Source organism: Salvia splendens, chromosome 17 (assembly GCF_004379255.2).
Source record: "Salvia splendens isolate huo1 chromosome 17, SspV2, whole genome shotgun sequence".
NCBI classification, from domain to species: Eukaryota; Viridiplantae; Streptophyta; class Magnoliopsida; order Lamiales; family Lamiaceae; genus Salvia; species Salvia splendens.
Genome location: NC_056048.1, coordinates 26,395,350 through 26,408,714, shown reverse-complemented (window position 1 = coordinate 26,408,714; position 13,365 = coordinate 26,395,350).

Below are 13,365 nucleotides of genomic sequence, written 5' to 3'. Positions count from 1 at the left end.
CAATTTCTTTTAAAACAGCCAACCATCTTCTCATCAACTCAGCCCTCTCACGCCCCCTGCATGCAACAGAAGCCTCCTCTAACCTTTTCACAGTCTGCTTGAAGCTTTTAACATTCCCACCACCCTGACAATACCAACCACAGACTTCACTATTTGAGGAAAAAAGTGTGAACTGGTAAGTTCACCACTTCCACTAATCAAAATAGATAGCCAACGGAATACAATAATCTACAATTTTTTATTCAAATTCATGGCATTACTTTTCCCATTAAAAGTCAAGTGAATGATTTTAACCCCCCCCCCCAAAAAAAAAACCTCCTTCTAGGTTCATAGGTATTCTTCAACTCCATGCATCTCAAACTATACAAACAATTAAATGATATATCCATTTTCGTCAATGAATTTCTACATTAGATCAATAAAGTGTAAGCACCACAGCTATCAAAAGGTGTGTGTGTGTGTGTGTGTGTTTATTCAATGTCAATAGACGCAAAATTATATTCCCTCTCAACACCTCAATCAATCAAACTCAAATGTCAATTTTCCCAATTCAAATAAAAAACGATCAAGAGCTGAAACCTGATAGTGTGCATATTTCTGCTAGCATTGTCATACGCAAAACCCCCAATACCTAAATTATCAAGAGTCAAACTAACCATATCTCACTGATAGTCACTATTTTTTCCCAGCAAAAACTCCAAACAGGTGGCGGTTAATCAATTTTTCCTTCTAATTCGCAAATGAAATGGTGCAAAATTGAGATGCAAAAGATTTACAATGCGGTCTTGGAGGAGCTTGGCGCCCTCGGCAACAGCTTGGCCGGCTTGCTGGACGACGGAATCGGCGTAATTTTTGACCGTGCGAGTGAGGTTGTTGTTGTTCCCCACCTCCACCGCCTTGTTCACCGCCGATCGTATCCACGACATTGTGAATTAGCTCCCAATAGTGATATATCTGCTTCTGATTTCTGTTAAATTTATACTTTGGTATGCAATTTATCAGCAGAGATTGTGTGCACGTGTAAATTACTCCAAATTTGATGTCTGATTTTGGGTTTTTCCTTCCCCTCTGCTTCAGCGACTGACCAGTAAGACCGCGTTTGGCTTGAGGAAAATGTCGGTGTTTTATTTTTATTACTAGTGTTATCACCCGTGCTATGCACGGGACAAATGATTTTCAAATAATAAAGATATATAGCGGCTAAATATATTAAAACAAAAAGTTAGAGTGGAGAATATGAATATAATAAGACAAAGGATAAATTGGAAATATGCTTCCATTTCAGAAAATGTAATAAGACATTAGAAAAATATGTGTTATAGTTGAATAAAGGAATCATATGGTATATAACACTTTATTAGATGTATTTATATCCTTACACTATATATTTGGAAAACACAAAAGTAAAAAAATACTACTATATAAATTTGATCATGATAACATAATACTCCCTCCGTCCACTATAAGCGATTAACATGTTTTTGGGGCATCCCACTGAAAATCTATTAAAAAGGTAAATGACTTCAATTAAGTTTCAATTATATATGCATCTTTCAATAAAATTTAGAAGGACCACTTTTCTATAAAATTACTCGACTACAACATCCTCCAATTTTTATTTATTTTTAGATAGAAAACCTACAACTTCACTACTATGTAATGTACCAAAATGATAAAATGACTCCACTACTATGAAACGGAGGAAGTAGTTTTATACTCAATAAAATATGAGTGTTAATGAGTTAGTTGAGTGTGAGGTCCACTACGAAAGATGGTAAAAGTAAAATGTGACAAATTTTTAGGGACGAACAAAATGAGAATAAGTGACAAATTTTCAGTAATATGGACAGTAGTATTTTTTTTATAGAATTTTAGTAATTCAAGAGATTTGGTGTCTTTAAAGAATTTTCATAAGTTAAAATATGAAAATATAAATACAATTTGCAAACAATTGAGTATGTATTAATAACGAAATAATTTTACTTCCAGGTATTAATTACTTTGAATTTACGTTAGATAATTTATTTATAATTAAGTTTCAATTATATATGCATCTTTCAATAAAATTTAGAAGGACCACTTTTCTATAAAATTACTCGACTACAACATCCTCCAATTTTTATTTATTTTTAGATAGAAAACCTACAACTTTATTATCGAATTCATCAAGTTAAAGATTTATTTTACTATATATAACAATTTCCAATAATTATACCTATATTTTTAATTTAAAAGTCTAATAAAAGGTAAAATAATAATATACAAATTTAATTACAAAAGAGAATTTAAATTAAAAGATTTATGCAATCCAAGTGGGTATTAATAGATTTGAAGAGTTGAAGAGTTTGTTAGGATTTAACTTACAATCCAATTCAATTATAAAGAAAAATCCACAAAAAATAAAATGTCAATTCTAATCTCAGATACATTACAATCAGCCGAAAATAAAAGCCCAAACAATTTTTAAACAAAAGCACCACTTTACCTTACTCTGATTGAAATTATTAAGCATAATTAATCATACTTAGTACTAAAACGTTATTAACTCAAAAATATATAATGCTCTTGTCAAACCATTTGCGCCAACACAAACCCTAGTTCTATCCTTCTCTACGCCGCAATAACTCCAATTTGGCCGTTCTCAGGCAGTGGACGGTGGAAAGAAATCCACATCTCCACAAATAAACACTTGAAAACATTATAAACAATAACAAAAGAGAAATGTACTTCTCTCATCCCACTCTAAATGGAACATTTTATTTTGGCAAACAATTTTATATAATTTAAATATTTAATATGAGTAGAGTAAAATAAAATAAAATAAACAACAAAGAGGAGACGTGTGACTCATAAATAAAGAGTATATGTTAAATAGAATAAGATATATATACAAAAGAATTGTACTACTAATTATCAAAGAGGAAAAATCATATAAATTGAACAATATTAGAATATAAAAATACATATAAAAAACACAGACCCAAAAAAAAAAACATTTTCCCTGCCCAAAAAATGCAATTACATTACAGTCCAAATAAATTAAAATCACTGACCCAATTGTTAATTAACTACTACTCAAAAAAACAGCCTAGATAAATTTAAATCAATGGCCCAATTTTGAATTGAATAACTAACCAAAAATAATTAAAACAGGGCACAAACTTTTAATCAAAATTAATATGCTTCAATTAAATTACATAAAGTACAGTTTACTTCGTTTAATTTTAGTTCATTAGAATTAATTAGAATTAATAAACCTACACATTTACACCATATTTTATACACCATATAAAAAGGAATTTCTAAAGGTATTATCGCTCCAGCCATATCGGCGATACCACGGAGCCAAAAACCCTAGACGGCGACACCTTTTCCCGTTGCCTGATTCCTCCACCACCTCCACGCCGCTGCACAACTTCACCTTCTCTGAGATCGCTGCAATCGTCTGCTTAACCGCGCCCCTCATTTACCTCTTCTGCAGTTCAGAATCGAATTCGTGAAGTCGTTCATCTCTAACACGGAGGAGCACAACCAGCGGTCCATCCTCCGTGTGGATCGGAAGGCGATTGCGGTGGTCAAGCTTCAGCTTCCGCGGGATGAAAAAATATTTAATCGAGTCGTTTTGGGTGAAATTCAATTCTTTTCACATGAACCGGGGCTACTGGTCTACGTCACGGCGTCGAGAGTAGGGCGCTTGGAGATGCATAGGCTGGTGGGGAGGGAATCGGAAGGGGCCGATGTCCTGAGTGATTCAAGGAAGCGGTAGATCTAAATCGTGAATGGCGAAGTGGTGCTGAAATAAGGTCTCTATCAGCCACGAATATCTAAGGATAGAGATTCCAGCTACGGAGACAGAAAGGAAAGGGTTTAAGTTCAGCCCCATAGATGCAAGCTACATGTTGCCTTATCATTCCAAGGTGGAGGCTTTGGCAGTAAAATTAATTCAGAAAGATTGAGAACTTATTCAAGAGAAATTTTGGAGTGAAAAAGCTTGTAAAATTTCAGTAGCAGGTATATGAATGCTCATCTTTGTTTTTTGCATAAATTTGGAACTGTTAACAGTTGGGATGCAAAACTCTTAAGTATCACAGATTTCTTTAGCTTCTTCATTGCTTCAGGAGGAATATGTGAATCCAGAAACAGAAAGGAGATAATGTATAGCTTATAAAGAATAAAATTTAAGAAAACACTGAGGACTACTCTAAACCCTGAACTTCAAAATTTAAATCTTTTGAAAATAACATAAACCAAGATGACCTAACAGTTTATCCAACTTTTCAAGTTTGAAAGTGGGCTTATACTGAGATTAGGTATTTTAGTTGGCTTATAACTATGATAAAACATGTTCTCCAAAGGTCTCAAAGATGCTAACTAACTGCACATTAATAAAAAAAAGTTAGAATTGAGGTGATATATAAGTGTTAACAATGGAATCCATATGTTCTTTATTTTTGCAAAGGTGTGTGTTTGTTTGTTGCATGAGTGTATGTAATTGTGTATGTGTGATTTTGTTTTGGTTGGTTGCTAAATGTACTTTAGTTGTGATTTACAGTGATTGATGTGGACAGTGGAGTAGAACTCTGCAGTATTTGGGCATAGATGGGGAGAAATACTGAATTCAAACCAATATTCATGAGGTAAACAATAATCTAATTAAACTGAATTCAGTACTTTTAAAAAAATCATTGCAACTTCAGCAATATCCAACAACACAGGAAGAACTTTCTCTTTCAAGATAAACATAATCTCAATAGTTTTTGCTGGGAATGATCTCCAACAATAACAAAAAGTTTCAAAGGCAGGAACCAATATTGAATCCAAATACTCGATCATGTAAATATATTATTATAAAAAGTTTCTAATATATATATAAATATATTATATTGAAACCAGCAGTGTTGGAACCTAAATAACATTTAACCTATAAGCTATCACAAAAACAAAGATGAGCATTCATATACATGTTAAAATTAGGCTTCAAAGTTGGCCTTTAATAGATCTTTTAACATCTTTTAAAACACATATCTCATGTTAACTGATTACTACTATAAACTCCTGAAATATCAGCTACTCAATTAAACTATGATGATATAGCTCAAAAAATTATAACCAACCAATTATTGTATCATTTTTTAGTTCAAAAAGTAGCTTTTATCTCCCTGGTATTGTATCAATTTTTAGTTCTAAAAGTAGCTTTTTTCTCTGTAAACAAAAATCTTGGAGTTCAGTAATTGTAATTTCCCAACTATTTAAGACATACATAGTTTATCAATAAGTGTACAAAATTTTATGAAATCTATAGTTGTGCAGTCAGTTCTGATCTTGCTATGTGCTATACTTGATAATCTACTTAGGATTAAATAATCTCTGCAGCCATACTATTTATAAAGTTCTTAAACTACAATTTTTTGTTTAAAATTTAGGTCATACCAATTTCAAAAGCATATATAAACTTCTTTAATAAAATATAGAAAATCTAGAAAAATGTATAACTCAACAAAAACATCACACATTTCTGTTGTAGAATGCATAGTGAGTCAAGATTTGTGACTTGGGAAAGACCTTCTCCCTTAAGTATGTAACATATTTTCTGGCATGAATTTTTTGGAAAGGATGCTTGAATCCATGAGCCCTATAAAACAAAACAGAGTCACATTGAAATCTCTTTTAGGTTATCTTGTTTACTATAGAACATATTATTGTTTATAAAACCCGAACACATCCCACTATGATGATAGAGTTTGCACATCTAGGATTAAGATCACCAACCAAAGTCATGAAAGGTGCCATTACTTCTGTTTGTGCCTCAGGCATGAAAATAAACATTATACAGCCAGTCATTTATTTAAACAAAATGCATTGTACTAATGAAGTTATGTTTTGTGTACAGGGAATGATATCAATTTATAAAAAGCATTGTAGCATATGAAGGAGCCAAAATAGGAACAAAAATACGATAGAAATGGAAGCAACACAGATTAAAGGTATGAACTTTTTCTGAAATGCATCAAGAACAGTAAGTGAAAAAAAATCTAATTTACATTCTATTTGCAGGAGATGATCTAAAAGAAAACACATCATGAAGGAGCCATGACAGGAAGAAAACTAAGATAACAGTGGAGGCTATGGCAGATTAAAGGTATATAAACATGTTAGTATATTACACCCTATATGAGATACAGATCAACCTCCTGCAAATATCATTTAAAGGAGGTAAATGGCTATATATAGGAGCTAATGAACTTTTAAAAATAGTAAAAGAAAGAAACACAAAAAGCTTTATATAGGAGCTAATGGACTTTGTTGACAGTAAATGGATAGCTCCTATAATACCCAATATGATTTTTCAACTGAAGCACACTCCAAACTATTGTCATTCTTGTCCTCTGGTAAACCTTGATACAATGAACACACCTGACTTTAATAGTTGAATTGGTTATTGTCTTGCTTAAATTATTAAAACATGTAACAAAGGGAGCCATTGCTTAAGAAGTTCACCTGTAAAATGACAAAAAACATCTCAGTTCAAAGATATTTCTATTAAAACACATATTCTGACTATAGTCATTCCAATAACATCCATTTTGCAGGCATGAAATACATTAAAGAGAGGTATATATAAATCCATTTGAGTGACAGAAAGGGGAGACATCAGTGACACAAAGGAAGGCCAAGAAGATAAAATAAGAGGTAATGTCAATCCTAGAAGATTATCTGTGCTTACATTAGGAGCAGATAAGTGGCTGAAAAACTACACTACCACAAACACATTAATTAATTAAAAATAATAATAATAATGTTACATTCCTCTGCAGGTAAGTTGCAACTTAGGGGTATAGACAAAGCCAATTCTTGAGAAAAGGGGAGACGTCAGTGACAGAGAAGGGAGGTCAAGAAGATTTTTTACAAATCTGGTAAGAATGTACATTACTGCAATCACAATAAAAATCATTCTAATAGTCTATTGAGTTTATACAGAAACCAATAACTAAAAACTCCATTTATGTATAGAAAAAATGTTGCAACAGAGGATAAAGCAGAGGATATAGCAGTTTAACAAAAGTGAGACCAAGAAGATCTTCTGCCAAATGGTAAGAAAGTATATTACAGCAGTTAAAACAACTATAAAGGAAATACTTAGTCTACTGATTTTGTACAGCAAAACATGACTACAAACTCTACATAAGTGCAGAAACAATACAACAACGGGGAAGGCAACATTGAAAAAAAAGAGGCCAAGAAGATCTTTCACCAAAAGTGTAAGAATATAGATTACAACATTCAAAACAATGCTAACAGAAACAGTTAGTACACTGATCTTGTACAGCAACAAATAAATATAAAATGTTTACATGTGCAGAAACAGGGCATGAAATGGAGAAACAACAGTCAAATGAAAAGGAGTCCAAGAAGATCTCTAAGTAAAAAGGTAAGACATTCAGAGCTTATAGTTTTAGACAATAGATTTGATAAGAATGAAAGAAAGAAAGAACTGCCAAATATCGAGCTAATCACTGTGATTGGAGTTGGATGTAAGTTCTTAAGAGAGTGAAGCTAACTAATTTGTAAAATGAGTGAATAAACGTATTTATAGAGGAGGGAAACCAGTCTGCACTGCACACATGTACACAAAAACATATTCCAAAAAAAGAATGATTAGGTGAACCTTTCACATATCAAGGTTAAAATATATATCAAATAATATTTTAGAAAGTATTAAATAAGTATGAACACAATAAATGAGTGTTAAGAATGCATCAGGAATATTAGGTTTTAAATTAGCCGAATTAATATTAAGGAATAGAAATGAGTGGCAGCCTCACCTTGGAAAACGAATAAAACAGTAAAAGCTATTAATTGAATGGCCCATTTACTTTGGCCAATAAATGACCTTGCTGATTGATATTTCTCTATTTAAACTAATCCAATTTTACAGGAATACAAAAGGGATTCATCATAAACCTAAAAAGCAGCCGCCAGCCACCATCACCAAGAGTTTTTGGAGAGATACAAAAGTTTCACATAGTCTGTTACCTACACAGAGACTACAAAAGTTCCGAGAAGAGATTCTTCCATAACAAACTCTTCAAATCTATAAAGATTAGAAGAAATCCAGAACGGGCATATTAAAAGGTAACAAATTTCATAAATAATATTAGTTTATATCAAGTCCAATAAGTATCTTAATACCCTTTCTATATTAGATTACCAATTATTCATTTTAGTTCTAATTTCACTTTCGAATTCCCACTCTCTCTCTGATTAATATGTCATCTCATCAAAGTTTACAACACTACAATATATCTAACTATCTCCATACACTTTCTGTATATGATTATATGATAAATAAGTCAGTATACTGATTGCACTTATCATCATTAGAGATATACAACATCTATAACCGGATAAGATACAAATCATTTATCCCAATTGCTTTTAAACCTTAAATCAAGCAAAGTTCTTTTATTTAGTTATTCTAAACATGCGTATGTATATATCTCAGCAATACAATCTAATCTTATTTGCAGATATGGTATGTTACAACTTTAATGTATAATTTCCATCATTTATTGAACTGATTCTGCATACATTTACAGATCCGAATTTCTTAAAAATATATATACATGAATGCTAACAGATTATTTACCTTTTTCAGGGATAAATTGCATTGGAAACAGATTTATTACTTTAGAAAATTGCTTAGCAAAAAAGATTGTAGTTATTAGGCTCTCGATCTCCCCATAAATGTGTCTATCGATTTCTCTATCTCTCTCTCTCTCTCTCTCTCTCCTATTTTTCATTTTATAATTTGTGATCTAATTCTCTTCCCTTTAACTTTGCATTTTAATTTACAGAAAATGGTGATATTAGTTCAATAAGGATTTCAATTGCATGAGATATGATCTATGAAATAAAGATACCTATAAAAATAATGAAAAGGATTCAAAATCATTATTTCTTAGTTACAAAATAATAAAACTAAAAATGTGATTATATTTCCTTGCACACCTGGGAAATAGATTATAGAAAATTCACTCCATTCGAGCATTGGGAAAATGGATTTTTCTTGATTTTATCATATTTGACAGTATCACATGTGGAGAAAACTTGTTTTCTAAACTACTTTAATATATTAGTGACCAAGAAATGGAAAAATAATAAAACAAAAAAAGTCAGAAAATATAGGCTGCAGTATAAAATAAAATCAATAAATAAACTCCAAATTTAGCCAATTGGATTTACCAAAAGTGCCCTCTCAGATAATGTAATTTTTTCCCGCCAAAAAGGGTAAATTTGTCTTTTCATTAAACTGTCTTTTCATTAAAATATATACCAAGAAGATCTTCTGCCAAATGGTAAGAAAGTATATTACAGCAGTTAAAACAACTATAAAGGAAATACTTAGTCTACTGATTTTGTACAGCAAAACATGACTACAAACTCTACATAAGTGCAGAAACAATACAACAACGGGGAAGGCAACATTGAAAAAAAAGAGGCCAAGAAGATCTTTCACCAAAAGTGTAAGAATATAGATTACAACAATCAAAACAATGCTAACAGAAACAGTTAGTACACTGATCTTGTACAGCAACAAATAAATATAAAATGTTTACATGTGCAGAAACAGGGCATGAAATGGAGAAACAACAGTCAAATGAAAAGGAGTCCAAGAAGATCTCTAAGTAAAAAGGTAAGACATTCAGAGCTTATAGTTTTAGACAATAGATTTGACAAGAATGAAAGAAAGAAAGAACTGCCAAATATCGAGCTAATCACTGTGATTGGAGTTGGATGTAAGTTCTTAAGAGAGTGAAGCTAACTAATTTGTAAAATGAGTGAATAAACGTATTTATAGAGGAGGGAAACCAGTCTGCACTGCACACATGTACACAAAAACATATTCCAAAAAAAGAATGATTAGGTGAACCTTTCACATATCAAGGTTAAAATATATATCAAATAATATTTTAGAAAGTATTAAATAAGTATGAACACAATAAATGAGTGTTAAGAATGCATCAGGAATATTAGGTTTTAAATTAGCCGAATTAATATTAAGGAATAGAAATGAGTGGCAGCCTCACCTTGGAAAACGAATAAAACAGTAAAAGCTATTAATTGAATGGCCCATTTACTTTGGCCAATAAATGACCTTGCTGATTGATATTTCTCTATTTAAACTAATCCAATTTTACAGGAATACAAAAGAGATTCATCATAAACCTAAAAAGCAGCCGCCAGCCACCATCACCAAGAGTTTTTGGAGAGATACAAAAGTTTCACATAGTCTGTTACCTACACAGAGACTACAAAAGTTCCGAGAAGAGATTCTTCCATAACAAACTCTTCAAATCTATAAAGATTAGAAGAAATCCAGAACGGGCATATTAAAAGGTAACAAATTTCATAAATAATATTAGTTTATATCAAGTCCAATAAGTATCTTAATACCCTTTCTATATTAGATTACCAATTATTCATTTTAGTTCTAATTTCACTTTCGAATTCCAACTCTCTCTCTGATTAATATGTCATCTCATCAAAGTTTACAACACTACAATATATCTAACTATCTCCATACACTTTCTGTATATGATTATATGATAAATAAGTCAGTATACTGATTGCACTTATCATCATTAGAGATATACAACATCTATAACCGGATAAGATACAAATCATTTATCCCAATTGCTTTTAAACCTTAAATCAAGCAAAGTTCTTTTATTTAGTTATTCTAAACATGCGTATGTATATATCTCAGCAATACAATCTAATCTTATTTGCAGATATGGTATGTTACAACTTTAATGTATAATTTCCATCATTTATTGAACTGATTCTGCATACATTTACAGATCCGAATTTCTTAAAAATATATATACATGAATGCTAACAGATTATTTACCTTTTTCAGGGATAAATTGCATTGGAAACAGATTTATTACTTTAGAAAATTGCTTAGCAAAAAAGATTGTAGTTATTAGGCTCTCGATCTCCCCATAAATGTGTCTATCGATTTCTCTATCTCTCTCTCTCTCTCTCTCTCCTATTTTTCATTTTATAATTTGTGATCTAATTCTCTTCCCTTTAACTTTGCATTTTAATTTACAGAAAATGGTGATATTAGTTCAATAAGGATTTCAATTGCATGAGATATGATCTATGAAATAAAGATACCTATAAAAATAATGAAAAGGATTCAAAATCATTATTTCTTAGTTACAAAATAATAAAACTAAAAATGTGATTATATTTCCTTGCACACCTGGGAAATAGATTATAGAAAATTCACTCCATTCGAGCATTGGGAAAATGGATTTTTCTTGATTTTATCATATTTGACAGTATCACATGTGGAGAAAACTTGTTTTCTAAACTACTTTAATATATTAGTGACCAAGAAATGGAAAAATAATAAAACAAAAAAAGTCAGAAAATATAGGCTGCAGTATAAAATAAAATCAATAAATAAACTCCAAATTTAGCCAATTGGATTTACCAAAAGTGCCCTCTCAGATAATGTAATTTTTTCCCGCCAAAAAGGGTAAATTTGTCTTTTCATTAAACTGTCACTTTAGATTAGTATAGATTAGCGTTAAGTTAGTGAAGTAGGTAAACTATTTCCCTTTAATTGGTATTTCGATAATTGTACTTAGTTATCGAATTATATGGAAATGATAACTGATTTAGTCATTTTGTTAAAAAACTTTTGATTATCTTTACCAATATCAATTTATTCAAATATTTGAAGTATTTACACATTGGTACGTTGTTTGGTCTGGTTTAAAATGAAATAGTAGAATATTAAACTATGAAAATTTGATTTGACTGTCATGAGTCGACGCATAATTAAATTAATTTATGATTAATTTTAAGAAATATCTATTTATCTTATTATTTCCTTCCTCTTTCACGTGCACAATTTCCCTTTTAATTGCATGCTATGTAATTTCTCGAACCAATTTTCAAAGTGGTTCGATCGACTAGAGAATGAATACATAACTTTGTTGGTTTATTTATGGAGCAGTTTAGTAAATATTGTTGTAGAGTCGTGTATTTGTTTAGTATCCACTCGAATCTATAGTTAATTTTATATTCAGTTTTATTTAATTGAGAAAAATATTATCTATTCGAAGAAAAATTATTGTCAAGGATTTTATACTAAACATATTCTGTTAGCTTTATGGGCCGTTGGGCTAACCCAATAATCAAATGGATTTTTCTATTTTGAGCAAGCAATTTAAGTCAATGCTCAAACTTTATTTTGGCCCAACAAATCTATTGGGTTGAGCTTATCTGTCCGCAATACGATATTTTTGAATAATCAACCAAAACAATCATTTTTTTCAAAAATATACCAATATTATGGTGTATATGATTTTAAAATCAACTTTTTTTACAGATGTTTATCATGATATATTATGTAATAATAAATTTTTATTCAACCAATAGTATTAGTAAAATACTAGTAAAATTATTATTGGGACACATAAGATTAACTGAGTAACACATAACTGGCGATTAGGCTGTATGAAAATGGAAAATTGTTGTGAAATGCAAAATCAATGAATTGATGTAGTACCTGCATATTTAGACAATCAAGATATTTTGGCATTCAATTCTTCATACGATCGAGGATATTTAAAAAGTCAATATTATATTGAAAGATCACAAACCCTAACTAAAGGACATTGTGTGGCCTTTTTCCCAACTTGGAAAAAAAATGACTAATGGAGTACCAGGTATTCTGTTTAGAGTCCACAATTGACTTGGTACGAGTTTAAGAAACGTGAAGAAAAGTACTTGGAAAAGGGAGTGAAATATGTATATCACTTTTATATACTTCATCCGTTCTACTAAAAGCAATTCACATTCCTTTTTGGGACGTCCCTTTCCAATTAGCTCTCTAAATATTATTCCCTCCGTCCCAAGTTACTTAATTCGTATTTCATTTTGGAATGTCTCAAAACATCTAGCTAGTCTTACTTTATCATTTCTCCTACTTTATTATTTCTTCTTTCCTCTACTCTATTCTTTCTTATATTATTAAATACAACTTTATCAAATCCCATGTTGAAAAGAAATGCATCAAATAATAAGGGACGAAGGAAGTAGTATTTTAAATCTCGAACGCTTCACTTATAGAGGGATGATGCAATATTAGTTTTATAAAAAAATTTGAGTATAATGAGTTAGTGTAATATTGCAGGGCATACTTCCTTTTATAGTAAAAGTAAAAAGAAACTCTTATATTATGAAACAGAACTAAATGATAAAAATATTTTTATTATGGGAAAAGAGAGAGTATATATTATATATATACATGCATGATGTGTGCATGATCACATATGTGGCTAT